General features: G+C 47.1%; 1 long non-coding RNA gene across 2 annotated transcripts in view; it reads left to right on the forward strand.

Annotated features, from left to right (window-relative positions):
* The first annotated feature begins 11607 nt into the window (after positions 1-11607).
* LOC132207786 (uncharacterized) overlaps positions 11608-22718 on the forward strand; it is a 31361-nt gene continuing 20250 nt past the window's right edge. For both annotated transcript variants that reach the window (XR_009443818.1, XR_009443817.1), the window contains exon 1: positions 11608-12500. This is a non-coding gene — a long non-coding RNA (uncharacterized LOC132207786). The remainder of the gene's footprint in view (positions 12501-22718) is intronic.

Consider the following 22718-nt stretch of genomic DNA (forward strand, 5'->3'; position numbering starts at 1 on the left):
ACATTCTACATAGCTATGGAGAAGGAGAGGATTATGCAAAATGGGAGGATATTTAATTGGGGAAGAGGAAACTATGATGCGATTAGACATGAGTTAGGAAGCATGGACTGGGAGCAGTTGTTCCATGGTAAGGGAACTATAGACATGTGGAGACTGTTTAAGGAACAGTTGTTGGGAGTGATGAGTAAATATGTCCCTCTGAGACAGACAAGAAGGGGTAAGATAAAGGAACCTTAGATGATGAGAGCGGTGGAGCTTCTTGTGAAAAGGAAGAAGGTAGCTTACATGAGGTGGAGGAAGCTAGGGTCAAGTTCAGCTCGAGAGGATTACATGCAGGCAAGGAAGGAGCTCAAAAATGGTCTGAGGAGAGCCAGGAGGGGGCACGAGAAAGGCTTGGCAGAAGGAATCCGGGAAAACACAAAGGCATTTTACACTTACGTGAGGAATAAGAGAATGATGAAAGAAAGAGTAGGGCCGATCAGGGATAGCATAGGGAACTTGTGTGTGTGGAGTCTGAGGAGGTAGGGGAAGCCCTAAATGAGTTTTTTTGCTTCTGTCTTTACGAAAGAAACGAACTTTGTAGTGAATGAAACCTTTGAAGAGCAGGTGTGCATGCTGGAATGGATAGAGATAGAGGAAGCTGATGTGCTGAAAATTTTGTCAAACATTAAGATTGACAAGTCGCCAGGCCCGGACCAGATTTGTCCTTGGCTGCTTTGGGAAGCGAGAAATGCAATTGCTTCGCCACTTGCGAAGATCTTTGCATCCTCGCTCTCCACTGGAGTCATACCTGAGGACTGGAGAGAGGCAAATGTAATTCCTCTCTTCAAGAAAGGAAATAGGGAAATCCCCGGCAATTATAGACCGGTAAGTCTCTCGTCTGTCGTCTGCAAGGTGTTAGAAAGGATTCTGAGGGATAAGATTTATGACCATCTGGAAGAGCATGGCTTGATCAAATACAGTCAACACGGCTTTGTGAGGGGTAGGTCATGCCTTACAAACCTTATCGAGTTTTTTGAGGATGAGACTAGAAAGGTTGATGAGGGTCGAGCTGTGGATGTGGTGTATATGGACTTCAGTAAGGCATTTGATCAGGTTCCCCATGGTAGGCTCATTCAGAAGGTCAGGAAGAATGGGATACAGGGCAACTTAGCTGCTTGGATACAGAATTGGCTGGCCAACAGAAGACAGCGAGTGGTAGTAGAAGGAAAATATTCTGCCTGGAAGTCAGTGGTGAGTGGGGTTCCACAGGGCTCTGTCCTTGGGCCTCTACTGTTTGTAATTTTTATTAATGACTTGGATGAGGGGATTGAATGATGGGTCAGCAGGTTTGCAGACAACACAAAGGTCGGAGGTGTCGTTGACAGTGTAGAGGGCTGTTGTAGGCTGCAGCGGGACATTGACAGGATGCAGAGATGGGCTGAGAGGTGGCAGATGGAGTTCAACCTGGATAAATGCGAGGTGATGCATTTTGGAAGGTCGAATTTGAAAGCTGAGTGCAGGATTAAGGATAGGATTCTTGGCAGCGTGGAGGAACAGAGGGATCTTGGTGTGCAGATGCAGAGATCCCTTAAAATGGCCACCCAAGTGGACAGGGTTGTTAAGAAAGCATATGGTGTTTTGGCTTTCATTAACAGGGGGATTGAGTTTAAGAGTCGTGAGATCTTGTTGCAGCTCTATAAAACTTTGGTTAGACCGCACTTGGAATACTGCGTCCAGTTCTGGTCGCCCTATTATAGGACAGATGTGGATGCTTTGGAGAGGGTTCAGAGGAGGTTTACCAGGATGCTGCCTGGACTGGAGGGCTTATCTTATGAAGAGAGGTTGACTGAGCTCGGTCTCTTTTCATTGGAGAAAAGGAGGAGGAGAGGGGACCGAATTGAGGTATACAAGATAATGAGAGGCATAGATAGAGTTGATAGCCAGAGACTATTTCCCAGGGCAGAAATGGCTAGCACGAGGGGTCATAGTTTTAAGCTGGTTGGTGGAAAGTATAGAGGGGATGTCAGAGGCAGGTTCTTTACGCAGAGAGTTGTGAGAGCATGGAATGCGTTGCCAGCAGCAGTTGTGGAAGCAAGGTCATTGGGGTCATTTAAGAGACTGCTGGACATGTATATGGTCACAGAAATTTGAGGGTGCATACATGAGGATCAATGGTCGGCACAACATTGTGGGCTGAAGGGCCTGTTCTGTGCTGTACTGTTCTATGTTCTATGTTCTATGTTCTATATATATTAATATCACAATCAATGCATTTCCATCAGGTAAGCACGTAACTGGATCTTTCTAACCCGGCAGTTTTCACTTTTCATTTCTCAGATTTCACTCTCAGACAGAACTGTTGATATTGTCACACTGTTCATTAAAAATAGCATCCACTGTATTTTTCCCCATGTTGTAGCTCGTGGATTTGTGTAACCTTCATGTATCGAATCCGTGTTCGTTTTCAAGGAATTTATTACTTTCGTGATTTCAGGCGTTACATTCAGAAGGGTACCATGCTGCAATTCGAGCCTGCTGTTTGCAGAGTAATCCCAATGTGTCAGATTTTGAAAAGTATGTAACTTTCCCTAATTTACCTGCCTTTTAGATCCAAACTGATGAAGACCACGGCCCAGGTTTCTGTTCTTAACAAGAATGCCTATTTATTACAAATGCATAGATTCTCACTACAGACAGATAATTACAAAGATTGGACACATATCTGTACAAATTAAAACTGTAAGGCCCCTGTAAACTCATCTTCCTGCAGACAAACTTCGAGGGGAGAAGGTTAAAACATGGATATTATAGGTGGAAAGAAATTCTAAGTCAGCTGTTCAGTGGTCCCTGTTCACAGGATTTGCGAAGATGATCTTGAGGATATAAAACAAATGAATAAATATCCCAGAGTGACTTATTATCTATTAAAACCTGTGTTGATGATATGGCATTGCTATGAGCATAAAGTAGAACATTGTCCAAGTTCCTGTGAGCATTACTGTAGTTTTCATTTGTATTCTCCATGTCGGGAACATAGTTAATTTGTACTTTACTGACTAAGTGACCTTTGCTCATCTACAGTTCAGTTGCAAACAGGCAATATTTCATTATTCTAATTTCGTAACTTTGGTTTGGAATTTTGTCATGGGAAACGTATTTCACTTATTCTCCTCTGCGTAATTGTAGCCAATCCTCCATTGGCAAAGAAGCACACAACTACAGCAGTTAATAAAAGAAAGAACTGCATTTATGTAGCATATTTTATGGTCTCAGGCATAAAAAGTACTTTATAGGCAGCTAAACTACTTTTGAAATGTCGTCACTGATGTAGCATAAGAAAACATGTCATATTTAAAATAGTCAGAAGTAAAGAAAATGAAATAATAAAGAAATAGTAAATAGTAAAATGAATATGAAATTATGAATGTAAAGAAATATAAAGTCTTCAGCCCCTTGCGAGTGGAGACATAGAATCAGGAGATGCAGAGTCAGTATGGAACCTACCAGGGAGGAGGCAATTCTGGATCTGGTGTTGTGCAACGAACCGGATTTGATCAGGGACCTAGAAGTAAAGAAGCCATTAGAGGTAGTGACGATAATATGATAAGTTTTAATCAGCAATTTGAGACGGAGAAGGGAGAATCGGAAGTGTCAGTATTGTAGTTGAACAAAGGGAACTATGGAGCGATGAGGGAGGAGCTGTCCAAAGTTCAATGGGTCAATACCGTAGCAGGGATGGCAGTGGAACAACAATGGCAGGTATTTCTGGATATAATGCACAAGGTGTAGGATCAGTTCATTCCAAAGAGCAAGAAAGATCCTAAGGGGAGGCAGGGACGGCCGTGGCTGATAAGGGAAGTTAAGGACTCTATAAAGTTAAAAGAGAAGAAGTATAACATAGCAAAGATGAGTGGGAAGCCGGAGGACTGGGAAGGTTTTCAAGAGCAACAGAAGATGACTAAAAAGGCAATACGCAGAGAAAAAAATGAGGTACAAAGGAAAACTGACCAAAAATATTAAGGAGGATAGTAAGGATAACAAAGTGTGGAGCTGGATGAACACAGCAGGCCAAGCAGCACCTCAGGAGCACAAAAGCTGATGTTTCAGGCCCGGATGAAGGGTCTAGGCCCGAAACATCAGCTTTTGTGCTCCTGAGATGCTGCTTGGCCTGCTGTGTTCATCCAGCTCCACACTTTGTTATCTTGGATTCTCCAGCATCTGCAGTTCCCATTATCAAGGAGGATAGTAAAAGGTATGTGAAAAAAAAATGGTTAAGACTAGAATTGGGCCCTTGAAGACAGAAAAGAGTGAATTTATTATGGGGATCAAGGAAATAGCAGAAGAGTTGAATAGGTACTTTGGATCTGTCTTCACTAGGGAAGACACAAGCAATCTCCCAGATGTAATGGTGGCTGAAGGACGTAGGGTATTGGATGAACTGAAGGGTATTTATATTCATCAGGAAATGGTGTTGGGTCTGAAGGCTGCTAAGTCCCCGTTACCTGATGGTCTGCATCCCAGGGGAGTTAAGGATGTGGCTCTAGAAATCGTGAACGGATTGGTAATCATTTTCCCATGTTCTACAGATTCAGGATCAGTTCCTGCAGGTTGGAGGGTGGCTAATGTTGTCCCACTTTTCAAGAAAGGAGGGAGAGACAAAACAGGAAATTATCGACCGGTTAGCCTGACGTCAGTGGTGGGAACGATGCTGGAGTGAATTATAAAAGATGAAATTACAACTCATTTGGATAGCCGTAACAGGATAGGTCAGAGCCAGCATGGATTTACGAAGGGGAAATTGTGCTTGACTAATCTTCTGGAATTTTTTGAGGATGTAACTATGAAGATGGACAAGCGAGAACCAGTGGATGGAGTGAGCCAGGACTTTCAGAAAGCCTTTGATAAATTTCCACAGAGGAGATTAGTGAGCAAAATTAGGGCACATGTTATTGGGGGCAAAATACTGAGTTGGATTGAAAATTGGCTGTCTGACAGGAAGCAGAGAGTAGTGATAAACGGGTTCCTTTTGGAATGGCAGGCGGTGACCAGTGGGGTACCACAAGGTTCGGTGCTGGGACTGCAGCTGTTTACAATATACATTAATGATATAGATGAAGGCACTAAAAGTAATATTAGCAAATTTGTCAATGACACAAAGCTGGGCGGCAGTGTGAAATGTGAGGAGGATGTTATGAGAATACAGGGTGACTTGGACAGGCTAGGTGAGAGGACGGATGCATGGCAGATGCAGTTTAATGTGGACAAATGTGTGGTTATCCACCTTGGTGGAAAGAACAGGAAGGCAGATAACTATCAAAATGGAGTCAAGTTAGGTAAAGGGGAAGTACAACGAGATCTCGGTGTTCTTGTACAGAAGTCAATGAAAACAAGCACACAGGTACAGCAGGCAGTGAAGAAAGCTCATGACATGCTGGCATTCATAACAAGAGGAATTGAGTATAGGAGCAAAGAGGTCCTTCTGCAGCTGTACAGGGCCCTGGCTTAGAAGGATGAGAGGGGGTCTGATTGAGACGTATAAGATTATTAAAGGATTGGACACTCTGGAGGCAGGAACCATGTTTCCGCTGACGGGTGAGTCCAGAACCAGAGGACACAGTTTAAAAAAAGGGGTAGGCCATTTAGAACAGAGTTGAGAAAAAAACTTCTTCACCCAGAGAGCGGTGGATGTATGGAATGCTCAGCCCCAGAAGGCAATGGAGGCACAAGTCTCTGGATCGTTTCAAGAAAGAGATGGATAGAGCTCTTAAAGATAATGGAATCAAGGGTTATGGGGATAAGGCAAGAACAGGATACTGATTGTGGATGATCAGCCATGATTATAATGAATGGTGGTGCTGGCTCGAAGGGCTAAATGGCCTACTTCTGCACCTGTTGTCTACTGTAAAAGTTAATTGTATAAGATTGATTCAGACGGTCCCATATTTCTGGTGTTGGCAGCTTGTTCAGATCGGGAAAAGAACATGGTTGATCTTGATTCTGCTCCTGTTTGTTACACAGTAGCCTCTTCGAGCAACAATTCTTGAATGTTGATGGGACATTGAAACGCAGGTAGATTATCGTGATCACTTGTTGAAAATGGATAGCAGCCAGTCGTTCTCTTTCCTCTCAACCACTGACCAGTCGGCAATGGTCAAACGGTACCTAACCCAGAGGTCACAAGCTCCCCTGAGACTTGATGTCAGTTGAGTCTCGTGAATAACTACCCGCTCATGGACTGTCTGCCGATAAAGCATGGTATTAAATCTCACATACACTGCTCTCAACCATTTTAATCAAAGTATTTATCACTCGTTGTATAGAAACAGATCACACAAACTGAAATGGCATATGCGCAAATACCAACATAGAAGTTCTATATAGTAGCATTTTGTTTAAAGTTGTATTTATAAAATGAAAGGGTGAAGTATTCATTTTCACAAATCATATTAAGGTGCTATAGAAATCTATGGAAGTGAGAAATTTGTTTTTTGATTCAATACATGTCTGACAAATGACAATTCAAAGAGATCTTTGTTTTAGCTCGAGTGGGTCGCGGAATCGTCCTCATTAGGGGCATTTAAGTGACTATTAGACAGGCATATGGATGGTAATATAAGATAGGGGTGGAGGTTTGATAGACCTGAGGTTTCGGGTAAAAGTTCGGCACAACATCGTGGGCTGAAGGGCCTGTACTGTTCGATGTTCTATGTATCTTATGCTGTATTCAAATCAGTAAAGTGAGTCAGTGACATTCTGCAATTTCCTTTTCCAGGGGTTGGAGTCGAAGAATCAGAGTGCTTTCTTTGAAAATTGGCTTCATGTGTCCATCCAAGCGTCAACTGGAGGAAAAATACAAGTGTCAGTACTAAATCTATCATTGCTGATACACATGTAAACTGTAGGTTTAACTGGAGGTAAACTTTGTTTAACAAACTAGCACACTCAATAAACTGACAAAAATTATATACCAGATGTTTACTGTATTCTCATAATCTCTGTGATGTCTGGTGAGGGTGCAAGTGAGAAGGCTCTCTGCCAGTAAGTTTTAGTTCACGCAAAGTTGCATCATTACTGAAGTTATTTATGCTGTAAATGAAGGAGAACAGTGATGTGTATATCCTGTGCATTATGTTCCTATTATTGAGTGTGTGTTTTTTTTGTGTGTGGACCTATTGATCAACTGGAATTTTTGATTATTCAGCACATTCCTGGGACCACAGGTGCTGTTTAACAAAAGGTTTGCTGTATTAGTATATTTCTGTATTTAGTCACTGCCACGATGAGTGTTAAATCATAACTTGGTCTGTGCAGAATGTGCACAGTGCATTCCTGCAAGATAAATGATGCGCTACATATGTATGATGCTATTGTTTCTCAAAGACACTAACCTCAGCAGCTGTTTTTGTTCCCAATCATGTTTTCATCATTAGAATACTGGGAAAAGTATTCAGAAGTGTGGTATGACTCAAGTGCTCAGTTGCAGCAGTGATAACACTTAATGTGAGGTAATGTTTTTGCCCATTTGTTGTTCTGTTGGTCAGCAATGTATCTCACAAACTAATGGGCATATTTCATTGAAAACTGATACATATGAGTATGGTCCAAGGAAGAACTGATTAGTTTTTGCCAGATCTAGATTTATTTCTCTATTTTCTAAAGCATCAGTTAAAATTGGTAGGAACGGCAAATGATCATCTTTCTGGAATATTGTTGATTGATTTAGAATGTTGTGGATTGTGTCAGCCCTGATAGTAGAATTTGTCATAACTATCAAAATATGAGCAGATTTTTGAGAGCAGATTATCAAATTGGCCTGAAGCTTTCTCAGTGAGGTGGAAGCTTCTAATAAAAGGATTTATTTTGTCAACCTTGCATTTCCAAAGAATCAGTCAAGTGAAGAAATGCCTCAAAGAAAAGCTGTGTAATTATAGACTCATGGATGTTTGGTGCACAGGAGGAGGCCGTGCGGTCCGTAGTTCCTGCACTGCTCAACAAAGTTCTGTCCACATTGAACTCACATGGCATTGATTTCCGTTTTGATTGTTTGGCCCATAGCCCTGGGGCCTACGGCAACAGAAGTGAATATCTAAATACTGCTTAAATATTCAGACACTTTCTGAATCAGTCACAGTTTCAGTCAGTGAGCTCAGGACTCCCACCACACTGGGAAAATAGGTTCTCCTCAACTCCCCTCTTAGCTTTCTACCTGTGAACTTCAATCTGTGCCCCCTGTTTATTGACATGTCTACGAATGGAAAAAGCAACTTCCAGTTAACCTTTCCATGTCCTTCAAAATCTTAAACACCTTCACCATGTCCCCTAGTCTGCTCCAATATTGGCATCGGTCAGATGGGCAGGTCAGTGGCTAATTGATGTAGCCTGAAGAAGGAATAAGATGAGAGTACTTAACGTGGCAAAGCCTGTCGTGCCCGATGGACGTCAGCAATGGCAGTCAGCAGTGAAGTCCACTGGCAAGGATGGGCGGGCCCTAGCCCAACGCAGGGGAATACAAACCGTCACGGGGGAAGCCTCGTTCAGAGTGTCTGCAAATTCGTGGCTTAAGAAAGGACTGTAATGTTTGACTTTTTAAACTTTTGTTTTTATTTTTCTACTGTTATACTAAGAAGACTGTAGTGCTGAACTTTTTAACTTATTCATTTATTTTTCTAACATAGAACGTGGAACGGTACAGCGCAGTACAGGCCCTTCGGCCCACGATGTTGTATCGAACTTTTACCCTCATCCTAAGGTCTGTCTAACCTCCACTCCTACCTGAAATTGTCATCCATTTGCTTGTCTAATAGCCAATTAAATGCCCCTAATGAGGCTGACTTCACTACCCTCTCCGGCATTGCATTCCACTCCCCTACGACTCTGAGTAAAGAAGGATGGATACCTTTTCTACTTCTGCAACTAAAATTTCGTACCGAGGTACTTTGTCCCTGAGATGACACCGTCTGAGGTGACATTGTACTCTTGTACCGTGTATTGAATACATGTGATAATAAAACCTTAATCTAAATCTAATGCATAGCAGGACACTGGGAAGCTTAGAGGAGAAAAGGGATGCTGGGGTGCTTGTTCCTAAATTCCTGAAGGAGTCAGGACAGGCTAGTAAGGGTTGTTACAAAGACATATGGGACATCTCCCTTTATCAGTCGTGGCGTAGATTCTAAGAATGGAGAGGTCACTTTGGAGCTGTTTAAAAGTTTGTTTCGGCCACAGCTGGAGTCATGTGTGGCGTTTTGGTCACCACCCATTAGGCCTTGTTAGCCCTCCAGAGTTCGTTAGCTCACATTTGTCCTGGTTGAGTTCCAATTGCTGTGCCCAGCTGACCAGTCAGTTGATCTCCTCCTGAAGTTTATTCATCCTGCCTGTCAACCAATTTTAGATCCAGTGTACCACTTTGCCTTTGATCCCATGGCTGTTATTTACATGACCATTCTGTCGATATCCTCATCATTAAATTAGTCATTTGCTTGCGACACGGTCATGCATCCTGTGTTTAAGTCCAAATAATGAATATACTTGACAAATTTCAAGGGCCCTTGTGGCAAGCCCTGCACAACCCCACTCAAAGCAAACATCCTGTCAGATCCATACTGACTATCCCTGATTAATTCATGCAAGTACATTCTACCCCTAAGAATGCCTCTTTATAGCTTCTCCAGTGCTGAGATTATTCTGACTGGCCATAAATTTCTTGGTCTGTTCCTCTCTCCGTTTGTTAATAGTAGGACAACGTTAATAGTCCGTAGAGTCAGTAATTAAGAAAGCGCATGTAATGTCGTTTATCTCAAGAGGGTTGGAATATAAAAGCAGCAATGTGCCTCTGAGGCTTTATAAGGCTCTTGTTAGGCCCCATTTAGAATACTGTGTCCAATTTTGGGCCCCATGCTTCAGGAAGGACATTCTAGCCCTGGAGCGTGTCCAGCGTAGATTCACACGGATGATCCCTGGAATGGTAGGTTTAGCGTATGATGAACGGCTGAGGATCCTGGGATCGTACTCATTAGAGTTTAGAAGGTCGAGGGGAGATCTAATAGAAACTTACAAGATAATGAATGGTTTAGAAGGGGTGGACGCTCGGAAGTTGTTTCCGTTAGGAAGGGAGACGAGGACCCGTGGGCACAGCCTTAAAATTAGAGGGGGTAAATTTAAAACTGAAATGAGACAACATTTCTTCAGCCAGAGAGTGGTGGGCTTGTGGAATTCATTGCCGCAGAGTGCATGGAGGCCGGGTTGTTGGATGCCTTCAAGGCAGAGATCGACAAATTCTTGATCTCAAAAGGAATCAAGGGCTGCGGGGAAAGTGCAGGGAAGTGGTGTTGAAATGCCCATCATCCATGATTTAAATGGCGGAGTGGGCTTGATGGGCCGAATGGCCCAACTTCGACTTGTATCTTGTGGTCTTAAGGGGCTGGACATGAAGCCATTAGAGGTGAGTGTAGGTGGGGAGGGAGGGAGGGGATAGGTCACTCTGGGGAGGACGAACAGGTCAAGGGGGCGGGAGGAGCTTCGTAGGTAGGGAATGGGGGCTTGGCTTGAGCTGGGAGGAGCGGATGGGTAGGAGGAAGAACAGATTAGGGAGGTGGGGACGAGATGGGCTGGTTTTGGGATGCAGTGGTGGGAGTGGAGATTTTGAAGCTTGTGAAATCCACATTGATAGCATTGGGCTGCAGAGTTCCCAAGGCTCAGTTCAGGAAGAACAACAAACATTGATCAGTCAGTCATACATCCAACAAGAAAACTTTATTTTTTTAAAAAAAATAGGATGCATCTGTTAATCAAGTGGCAAAGCATTATCGAGTTTTGAGAAGATTTGTAGCTCAGGGTTCAGGTTCCGGATGTAAGATTGCTCAATGAGCTGGAAGGTTAGTTTTCAGATAATTCGTCACCATTCCAGGTAAAATCATCAGTGAGCCTCTGGTGAAGCGCTGGAGTTCGGTCCCGCTTTCTATTCAAGTGTTTCGGTTTCCTTGGGTTGGTGATGTCATTTCCTGTTCTTTCTCTCAGAGGATGGGAGATGGATTTGGAGCCAATGTGTCCTCCCCAGTGCAGTTTGTGTATGGAATGAACTGCCAGAGGCTATTATACTCACAGTGTTTAAAAGTCACGTGCATGGACACATGAATAGGAAGGGTCTGGAGGGATATGGGCAACATGCTGGCAAATGGAACTAGTCAGTTACGATATCTGGTCGGCCTGAAGGGTCTGTTTCCCTGCTGGACAACTCTGCGACTCTGTCTCTTTGTCTCCCCCTCCCCCTCCCCCTCTCTCATTTGCTCCAGACCCACCCCCAGCCCCCCGCCCCACACCCACCCCCCGCCCCCCGCCCCACACCCACCCCCCGCCCCCCGCCCCACACCCACCCCCCGCCCCCCGCCCCACACACCCCCCGCCCCCCGCCCCCCGCCACACACACCCCCCGCCACACACACCCCCCGCCACACACACCCCCCGCCACACACACCCCCCGCCCCCCGCCACACACACCCCCCGCCCCCCGCCACACACACCCCCCGCCCCCCGCCACACACACCCCCCGCCCCCCGCCACACACACCCCCCGCCCCCCGCCACACACACCCCCCGCCCCCCGCCACACACACCCCCCGCCCCCCGCCACACACACAATCTCTGTCTCTCCATCTCTCTGTGTGTGTGCGCCTCACTCTCTGTCTGTCTGTCTCTCTCTCTCTCTATCGTCTTGTCTCTGCTATCTCGCTGTGCACTTCTCTGTCTCTCTCCTCTTTCACTGTCTCTTTGGTCTTTGTGTGTGTGTGTGCCCCTCTCTGTCTCTGCCTCCCTCTGTGTGTGCTTCTGCCTTTCTCTCTCTCCGTCGCTCCCTGTGACCGTCGACCCCCCACCCCCTCTGCACCGCCCCTCCCCCCGCCTTTTCCTCCATCTCTCTTACTCTCTATCCGAGCCTCTCCACCCGCTCAGCAGGGAGCGTTGTGAGTTTCTTTCGAACAAAGTTTAAAGATCTCTGTTTGAACCCAAGCCATCCGCAATCAGACTGCATTTCTAATCCCCCCCCCGCCCTCTCTCTCTCACACACACACAGTCTGTCTCTTTCTCCCTTTCAGTCAATCCCCTTCCTCTCTTGGTCCTACTCAAGCCTTTTCCCACCCCCGACTCTGCGTCGGCGATGAGTCCGCTGTCTGGATCCCTTTTCCCAGGCGTGGGCTGAGGACCCAGCGGTTCGGCAGCGGGGATCATCGCACCACGCTCCCGGACCCCTACAACCTCCTGTTCTCCAGCGGCCTCCAGCATGACCACCGGGCTGGGAGCAGGCATCCGGGCTGCCGGAGCGCTCGCTGCTCAGTGGCTCAGCCCTGCGCCGCCTTTGCCGGGAGCGGGGATCCGAGGTGGGAGAAGGCCTCTTCGCCCGGCTCCTGGGCACAGCTACCTGCCTGAACAGCTGCCTGGCACCGAGCCTGCGCTCCCCGAGCACCCGGCCGCGGGTCCGCGACGCCTTCCGGGGCTGAGTAGCCGAAAACTATCTCCTACTGCAAGGTGAGAGCGGGGTTTGGGGTGAAGGGAGGACTGGGGACATGAGCACGGTCCCTGTTTCACATCCTGCGCCGCTCCTATCACAAAGCGAGGGTTTGGGAATGTATGTTTTGGGGGTGAGAATAGCCCTCCCCGGGTGAGGGAAGGCTGGGGGGGACATTGGGAGGGTGTCTATTATACAGCCCTGCGCGGGTTTCCGTAGCCGAACAGCCTACTGCTCTCGTACTACAAGGTAAAGGGAAGGCGGGGGATGGAATGGGGTGGGGTTTCGAGGATAGCCGTCTTGGAAGTGAGAGGACATGGGGAGAGTCACTATCGTACAGCCCAGTGACTGAATGGCTTACAGCTACTGCAAAAGGGTCGTGGTGGGGGTTGGTTTAGGAGAGGGGTGTTGTAGGGAGGTTTGGGGTCACGGGCAGAGCTGCTTTCTGCAGCCGAACAGCCACTGCCACAAGATGAGATGGGAGGAGGTGTTTTCGGAGCGAGGGGATGTCCCCTCGCCCCGCCGCTGTGGGAAGTAGGATCTTTATCGCACAACCCTCCGTAGCCGAATAGCACTCCGACGACAAGGTGGGAAGGCAGGAGGGGCTCCCGGGGATGAGGGAAGGACAGAACCAGGGTCAGTATAAGGTTAGGGGCTGAACAGACCCCTTCCAGGGGCTGAGGGGAGCTCTTATGCCCTCCGCCAAGCGACCAGCCGAGATCGACCCGCAGCTCTCCGACGACAAGGGGACCCTGTCTCAGAGGCTGGAGCATTTCTGGCCGGAGCTCTGAGGGAAAGGGTCATCGCACCCAAAACGTTACCTCGGGACTTTTTCTTGACAGATGCTGAGCATTTTCAGCAACTTGTGTTTGCATTTCTACCCGGAGGTGGGTTTGTGGAGAGACACCATGGTCAGGGAATGGGTGTGGGGTTTGATGGGGCAGTCACAGAGACCGTCGAGAGAGAGAGAGAGGCAACCCCCGTGTCAGGGTTTGGAAAATCTCCGGCAGTGCTTCATTTCTCTCTCAGCCGAAGGCGCTGCGTGCTTTGGTTTCCTTTGCTCTTGTACTCTCTCCCCCTGTGAATAAAGCCAGAGTGAGAGAGAGAGAGAGTTTGTGGCGGGAGAGAGAAAAGGGACAGAAAGATGGAAATAAAGGAGCATGACAAGGGAGTGAAATTAGGGCCAGCAGAGGTGAGAGAGTGGGAGAGAATCAGAGTGAGGGAGGAAGAGTGATAAAACACAAACAAAAGAGAATGGGAGGTAACGACGTGTTCATGAGCATGAAACAGCAGGACATGCAGCATCAGAGGCCAGGGAAGCTGATGTCAGCCTGTCTGCTGTGTTCATCTCCCTTCCTCCGTTCCCCCCCTCCTCCTGCCCCTTTGCCCCCCCTCCTCCTGCCCCTTTGCCCCCCCTCCTCCTGCCCCTTTGCCCCCCCTCCTCCTGCCCCTTTGCCCCCCCTCCTCCTGCCCCTTTGCCCCCCCTCCTCCTGCCCCTTTGCGCCCCCGCCCCCCTCCTCCTCCTGTCCCTTTGCCCCCCCGCCCCCCTCCTCCTCCTGCCCCTTTGCCCCCCCTCCTCCTGCCCCTTTGCCCCCCCTCCTCCTGCCCCTTTGCCCCCCCCTCCTCCTGCCCCTTTGCCCCCCTCCTCCTCCTGCCCCTTTGCCCCCCCTCCTCCTGCCCCTTTGCCCCCCCCTCCTCCTGCCCCTTTGCCCCCCTCCTCCTGCCCCTTTGCCCCCCTCCTCCTCCTGCCCCTTTGCCCCCCCTCCTCCTCCTGCCCCTTTGCCCCCCTCCTCCTCCTGCCCCTTTGCCCCCCCCTCCTCCTGCCCCTTTGCCCCCCCTCCTCCTCCTGCCCCTTTGCCCCCCTCCTCCTCCTGCCCCTTTGCCCCCCCTCCTCCTCCTGCCCCTTTGCCCCCCCTCCTCCTCCTGCCCCTTTGCCCCCCCTCCTCCTCCTGCCCCTTTGCCCCCCCTTCCTCTTGCTCCCTCCAGTCATCCATTCCTTCTTCCAGTCAGTCCTCGCTCCCTCCCTCCCTCGCTCCCTCCCACCCTCGCTCCCTCCCACCAGCCATCCATTCCTCCCTCCCTCGCTCCCTCTAGTCAGTCAAAACAACTAAGAAAATTACAGCACAGGAACAGGTCCTTCAGCCCTCCAAGCCTGTGCCGATCAAGATCCTCTGTCTCACCTGTCACCTATTTTCTCACGGTCTGTGTCCATTTGCTCCCTGCCCATCCACGTACCTGTCCAAATATATCTTAAAAGACGCTAACGTGTCTGCGTCTCCCACCTCCGCTGGCAACACGTTCCAGGTGCCCACCAACCTCTGTGTAAAGAACTTTCCATGCGTATGTCCCTTAAACTTTGCTCCTCTCACTTTGAACTCATGACCCCTCGTAATTGAGTCCTCCACTCTGGGGGTAAAAAGCTTTTTGCTGTTCACCCTGTCTATACCCTCATGATTTTGTTGACCTCAATCAGGTCCCCCCCCAATCTCCATCTTTCTCATGAAAATAATCCTAATCTACTCAACCTCTCTTCATGGCTAGCACCCTCCATACAAGGCAGCATCCTGGTGAACTTCCTCTGCACCCGCTCCAAAGCATCCACATCCTTTTGGTAATGTGGCGACTGGAACTGTGCACAGTAGTCCAAATGTGGCCAAACCAAAGTCCGATACAACTGCGACATGACCTTGGCAAGTCTTGTACTCGATACCCCATCCAATGAAGGAAAGCATGCCATATGCCTTCGAGACCACCCTATTGACCTGCGTTGTCACCTTCAGGGAACAATGGACCTGAACACCAGATCTCTCTGTTCATCAATTTTCCCCAAGACTTTTCCATTTACTGTATAGTTCGTCCTTGAATTTGATCTTCCAAAATGCATCACCTCGCATTTTCCCGGATTGAACTCCATCTGCCATTTATCTGCCCAACTCTCCAGTCTATCTATGTTCTCCTGTAACCTCTGATAGTCCCCTTCACTATCGGCTTCTCCATTCCTCCCTTGTAGTGCGATTAGGCAAGACTAAGGAGGCATAGAATGGGTGTGCAAAATGCAGGACAATGGGGACAATTGAATTGTGGAGCTGGTTTAAGGAACAGATATTGCGTGTCCTTGATAGGTACGTCCCTGTCAGGCAGGGAGGAAGCGATCAGCTAAGGGAACCGTGGTTTACTAAAAAACTTGTATCTCTTGTTAAGCAGAAGAGGGAGGCTGATGTGACGATGAGACCAGATGGTTCACATGAGGTGATGGAGAGCTACAGATTAGCTCGGAAGGATTTAAAGAGAGAGTTAAGAAGAGCAAGGAGGGTACACGAGCAGACACTGGCAGGTAAATAAAGGAGAACCCGAAAGCTTTCGATAGGTATGTGAGGAATAAGAGGATGACTTGGGTAGGCATAGGGCCAGTCAAAGACAGAAGTGGGAAGTTGTGTGTGGACGCTGTGGAGATTGGAGAGGTGCTAAATGAATGTTTCTCATCTGTTTTCACTGAGGGACAGGAGAATATTGTAGAGGAGGTGATTGAGTTAGAGGCTACTAGAATTGAAAGGGTTAAGGTTAGTAAGGAGGAAGTGTCATCAATTCGACAACGTGTGAAGGTCGGTAAAGCCCCTGGGCCTGATAGGATTTTTCCGAGGATTGTCTAGGATGCTAGGGAGGAGGTGGTGGAGCCTTTGGCCTTGATCTTGGAGTCCTCATTGTCTACAGGTTTAGTACCAGAGGAGTGGAGGATTGCAAATGTTGTGCCCTTGTTCAAGAGGGGCAGTAGGAATGACCCAGGCAATTATAGACCTGTGAGCCTTAGGTGTGTTGCAGGAAAAATTTTGGAAAGGATTATAAGAGATAGGATTTATAATCATCCAACAATCAACAACTTGATTGGAGATAGTCAGCATGGATTCGTCAAGGACAGGTCGTGTCTCACAAACGTCATTGAGTTTTTTGAGAAGGTGACCAAGCATGTCGATGAGGGTCGGACAGTTGGCGTGGTGTACATGGACTTGAGTAAAGCCTTTGATAAGTTTCCCCATGGTAGGCTCTCGGAGAAAATACAGAGGCACGGGATTGAGGGAGATTTAGCCAGTTGGATTAGAAACTGGCTTTCGGTAAGAAGGCAACAAGTGGTGGTTGATGGAGAATATTCAGCCTGGAGTCCAGTTACGCGTGGTGTGCCTCAAGGATCTGTTTTGTGACCACTGCTGTTTGTCATTTGTATAAGTGACTTGGACGCAGGAATTGGTTGATGGGTTCGTGAGTTTGCAGATGACACTAAAGTCGGTGGAGTGGTGGACAGTGTGGAAGAATGTTGCAGGTTGCAGGGAGACTTGGATAAACTGCAGAATTGTCCCGAAATTTGGCAAATGGAGATTAATATGGATAAATATGAGGTGATTCACTTTGGGAGGAATAATAGGAAGGCAGAACACCGGGTCAACGGAAAGATTCTTGGCAGTGTAGATGAGCAGAGGGATCGTGGTGTCCGTGTACATAGATTCCTGAAAATTGCCACCCAGGTTGATAGTGCTGTTCAGAAGTCTGATGGTGTTTTAGGTTTCATTGGTAGAGGGATTGAGTTGCGGAGACGTGATGTCATGCTGCAACTCTACAAAACGCTAGTGCGGCCTCAGTTTGAATATTGCGTGGTCGCTCCATTACAGGAAGGATGTGGAATCATTGGAACAGGTGCAGAGGAGATTTACCAGAATGTTGCCTGGTCTGGAGCGAAGGTCTTATGAAGAAAGGCTGAGGAACTTGGGTCTGTTCTCATTGGAGAGAAGGAGGCTCAGAGGGGATTTAATAGAGACATGCAAGATGGTCAGTGGATTAGATAGGGTGCACAGTGAGAGTTTTTTTTCCCGAGGATGATGACTTCAGCTTGTACAAGGGGGTGCAGCTACACTTTGAGGGGTGATGGATTTAAGACAGATGTCAGAGGCAGGTTCTTTACTCAGAGAGTGGTAAGGGCGTGGAATGCCCTGCCTGCTAATGAAGTTAACTCAGCCACATGAGGGGCATTTAAACAGCCCTTGGATCAGCATATGGTTGACAATAGGATAGTGCAGGGGAATGGGCTTCGATTAGTTCACAGGTCGGCGCAACATGGAGGGCCGAAGGGCCTGTTCTGCGTTGTGTTCTTCTATGTTCAGTTACAGTTCACAGATTACTCTACCACTCATTTTAGTGTTGTGTGAAGAGGATAATGAACATCTGCAGAAGGACGCAGAAAGTGTAAGTGAATGGACAATGGCAGATGGAGTGCAACGATGGTAAAAGTGAGACTATCCATTTTGGTAGCAATTAGGGCAAAATGGAGTATTAGTTAAATGGTGAAAAATTGTAGCATGCTGCTATTCCCCGGCTGCATGTTTTAAAGGCCAAGACGGACAGATCTTTGAACAGCAAAGGAATTGAGTTTAAAAATCGGGAGGGGATGCTCCAGTTGTATAGGGTGCTGGTGAGGCTTGATGTCGAATAGTTTGTACAGTTTTAGTCTCCTCACTTGAGAAAGGATGTGCTGGCAGTGGAGGGGGTGCAAAGGAGCTTCACAAGATTGATTCCACAATTGAAAATGTTGCTGTATGGGGAGAGATTGAGGAGACTTGGATTGCACTCTCTGAGACTTCGAAGAATGAGGGGTGTTCTAATAGCACCTTTTAAAATGATGAAAGAAATAGATAGGAAAGAAACACGGAAGTTGTTTCCACTGATGGGTGAAATTACAACTAGGCGGCACAGCCTCAAAATAAGGGTGAACAGATTTCAGACTGAGTTGAGGATGAGCTTCTTCATCCAAAGGGTTGTGAATCTGTGGAATTCTCTGCTCAGTGAAACAGTCAAGGTTCCCTGGTTGAATGTTTTAAAGGCCAAGACAGATAGATCTTTGAACAGGAAAGGAATTGAGTGTTATGGTGAATGGGAGGGTAAGTGGAACTGAGTCCGCAAAAAGATCAGCGATGACCTTATTGAATGGCGGAGCGAGCTGGAAGAGACAGATGACCTACTCCTTTATTTCTTCTGTCCATATGTCCTTAGATTGCCATCCTTGTCATTCCTCCTTCCCTGGAATAGGCCAGTTCTGAACGCTGATCAGTAGGTCTTTAAATATCTCCCGCGTATCAAATGCCGACTTGTTCAATCAAAGCTCCTCCCAATTAATACTGCTCAGCTCCTACCTAATACTGATGTAATTTTCCTTCCCCCAATTTCGTAGCTTCCCCCAAGGTCCTGATTATTCATAGCTATCTTAAAATGTAAGGAGAGGCGATCACCCCGTTGAAGAAGCTCCTGGTTCAGTGTTTTCCCCCATGTGGGAGTCAACTACAGGTTTTCTTGTTCCAAGGTTGGGGAGGAAATAGCCGAGTGGTATTATTGCTGGACTGTTAATTCAGAGACTTAGATAACATTCTGGGGACCTGTGTTCAAATCCCAGCACAGCAGGTGGTGGAATTTGAATTGAATACAAAAGAAAATCATGAATGAAGAATCTAATGATGACCATGAATCCATTGTCAAATGTCAGAAAAACCCACCTGCTTCACTGATGTCCTTTCGGAAAGGAAACTGCCATCCTTACATGGTCTGGCCTACATGTGACTGCAGACCCACAGCTAGATGATTGACTCTGAACTGTCCCCTGGGCAATTCGGGATGGACAATAAACACTGCCGAGCTAGTGATGTCCTCCTCCCATTAGCAAATAAATAAAATTGGATTCTATGTCTTCCGATTGAAGATCGTTTCTTGTTCTCACAGTAATTTCATCGCTTACAGTCAGTTTCCCTCTTGCCTGTCTTTTTGGAATGTCACGTAGCCCTGCACATTTACCTCCAGTGTTGATCGCCTTATAACCATGTCTTTGTAATAGCTCTCAAATCATGCCCGTCAACCTGTATGTGTGCTATGAATTTGTTGATTTTGTTCTGAATACAATGAGCACGCAAGCAAAGAGTCATTAATTTTGATTTATAACTTTATTTCACCTCTTGACACTATTTACAGCTGTTTTCTGTTTCTACATGCTGTCTTTTCCAGTCCCATGCTGAGTATTGTTATCCCAATAGTTCTTTAATGTCAGTGTGTGTGTATTCCTGGGCGACTATGCTCGTGTGGTCTACGGAGTTGTGGAGGTCACAGTTCTAGGACAGCCATTTCATAGGCCTCTGCTGCAGCTAAGAAGAAAAGACAATCTCTTGCTCTGAGCTCTGCAAACCAGGGCAATGTCAAAAAGGAAACAAGATCAAAAGAATTTCAACAAGGATCTCAAAATTAACTACTGAATTCACATAAGCATTCCGGGGATCGGCCAATGTAGTGGCCACAACATCCCACTTTCTATTCCTCACAAACAATCCAAAGGCTGAACTATCCGTATCCCTCTTAACTTTTACGTTTTTTGAGCTAATTTCTTGTTTCTAACTTGTGTGTATTTGTGGTGCCTTATGACTTCTTGCATTTAGCAATTGATAAACTCACTTTCTCACTAATTCAGTAAAACCTAGTTTTATAGAATCCCCAGTGTGGAAACAGGCCATTCAGTTCGAGAAGTCCACAGCAACCCTACAAAGAGCATCCCACCCAGACCCATCCCCATTCCCTACTCTATCCCTGTCAGCCTGCATTTCCCATGGCTAATATACCTAACCTACACGTGTGTGGGCACTGTGGGTAATTCAGCATTCCCAATCCACCGAACCTGCACATCTCTGGACTGGTCAAAACAATGATTCGATTTGAATTAGTTATAATGCAGCTGTTAACAGTAATCCTCCGTCCCTGTGTTGGAGCGAGATTTAACATTCAAGATCAAAAATGAAACACTTGAACAAGGTAGCTCAAATTGAGGTTGTTGACTTGCTCGCCGAGCTGGCTTGTTTTCATTGAGACGTTTCGTCACCATGATTGGTGACATCACCAGCAGAGCCTCCAACGAAACAATGTTACTTTACTCTGTCTGGAATTTATACTGTCCGGTCAGTTACCATGAGTACTGTCATTTCGGGTTTTGATCTGTATGGGTTTGTATGTGCGGTCCAACTGTATCTGTTTGTTGGTTGCATTATGGGTGGAGGATCACGCCACTCATACGGAACTGGGACAAGGTAACCATAGTAGCCCAAGCCAAGTGTAGACACGCAGAGGAATTCCTAGAGGCATGGTTCACCACCCATTCTGCAGGCTCACATTCTTGGTCTCTTCAGTTTGAATATGATCACTTAACCATATCCTTTATGACAAACAACAGAGTCTTACTTCCTAAAATCTTCAAACAGGACTGTCCAGACAGATTCACTTGTTCTCATGATATCGTTTTCTGCTGAAGGGATTCCGAAATGTCTGCATTCTTCCTCAACTGAGCATTCCTTGCGTTCGTGGTTGACAGAGCTCTCGGCCATGTCCAACCCATCTCGTACACTTTGGCCTCACCCCTGATGAGGTACCCTGGTCCTCAATGACCAACCCATCAATATCCACATCTAGAAGAACATCAGCCACGATTTCCAACAAGATCCCACCACCAGGCATATATTCCCCTCCCCTCCCTTGTCAGCCTTCTGCAGGGACCATTCCATCAGGACACCTCGGTCCACTCCTTATCCATTCGCAACACCTCCCCATAACCCGACAGCACTTTCCATGCCACCACAGAAGGCATAACATCTGTCCATTTACTTCCTCCGGCTTCACTATCCAAGGCTTCCAGGGGAAGCAGCGATTTACCCACACTTCACTCAATCTTGTCTACTGTATTCACTGCTCACAATATTGTCTCGCTCTGCATCGGGGAGACGAAACACAGACTGACCAACCACTTGGCTGAACACCTATATTCTGTACATAAAAATGGCCCCAGGTTTCCAATTGCCGATCACTTGAGCACCCCATCATGATCCCTGGTCAAAATCTCTGTCTCAGGCTTGCTGCAGTGCTCCAGTGAGTGCAAGGTAGAAGACAAAAATCTCATGTTTGCTTTGCAGAACACCTCCGCTCGGTTCACAATCAACAACAGCACCTTCCAGTCACCAACCATTTTAACTCCTTTAACTCCCCCTCCCATTCCTTAGACGGCATGTCCATCATGGGCCTCCTGCAGTGCCACAATGATGCCACCCGAAGGGGGCAGGAACAGCAACTCATATTCCGCTTGGGAACCCTGCAGCCCAATGGTATCAATGTGAACTTCACCAGTTTCAAAATCTCCCCTTCCCCTACTGCATCCCTAAACCAGCCCAGTTCGTCCCCTCCCCCCACTGCACCACACAACCAGCCCAGCTCTCCACCCCCCCACCCCACCCACTGCATCCCAAAACCAGTCCAACCTGTCTCTGCCTCCCCAACCGGTTCTTCCTCTCACCCATCCCTTCCTCCCACCCCAAGCCGCACCCCCATCTACCTACTAACCTCATCCCACCTCCTTGACCTGTCCGTCTTCCCTGGACTGACCTATCCCCTCCCTACCTCCCCACCTATACTCTCTCCACCGATCTTCTTTACTCTCCATCTTCGGTCCGCCTCCCCCTCTCTCCCTATTTATTCCAGTTCCCTCTCCCCATCCCCCTCTCTGATGAAGGGTCTAGGCCCGAAACGTCAGCTTTTGTGCTCCTGAGATGCTGCTTGTCCTGCTGTGTTCATCCAGCCTCACATTTTATTATCTTGGAATTCTCCAGCATCTGCAGTTCCCATTATCTCTGATACTATTTATAACACACCACACTGACTGTAACTCCAAGCTGTGTGTTTCTTCAACAAAATATCTGCAAATAAACAAACATCCTGGATGAAGACTTATTATCTGACACTCCACTCACACCAGTTGTATGATCTTTTGATCTGTCTGCTTATAAATTGTGTGCCTGTGTGTTTTCCTCTCTGACCACACATGATGAAGGGACTGCACTTCAAAAGCTTGTATGATTTCAAATAAACCTGTCAGATTATAACCTGATGCTATGTGGCTTCTGACTTTGTCCATCCTCGTCCAACACCAGCACCTCCACATTATAAGTGTTTGAAACCAAGTCAGTGCAACAGGTATATGTCGAACATTTGACTTCAGAAGGATGCCTCGTGCTGAAAAGTTTATTAATAACAAAGGATTTCTCCATTATGCCATCTATCATAACATGCTGCGCCTCACAGTCATAATGAAAGGATGCCCACTTTAATTTAGCAGCGCCAAGAACAGTTATGGACATTTTTAGCATGGGAGAAGGCCATTCAACCTATTTTATCTGTAC

Source organism: Stegostoma tigrinum, unplaced genomic scaffold, assembly GCF_030684315.1.
Source record: "Stegostoma tigrinum isolate sSteTig4 unplaced genomic scaffold, sSteTig4.hap1 scaffold_157, whole genome shotgun sequence".
In the NCBI taxonomy this organism is placed as follows: domain Eukaryota; kingdom Metazoa; phylum Chordata; class Chondrichthyes; order Orectolobiformes; family Stegostomatidae; genus Stegostoma; species Stegostoma tigrinum.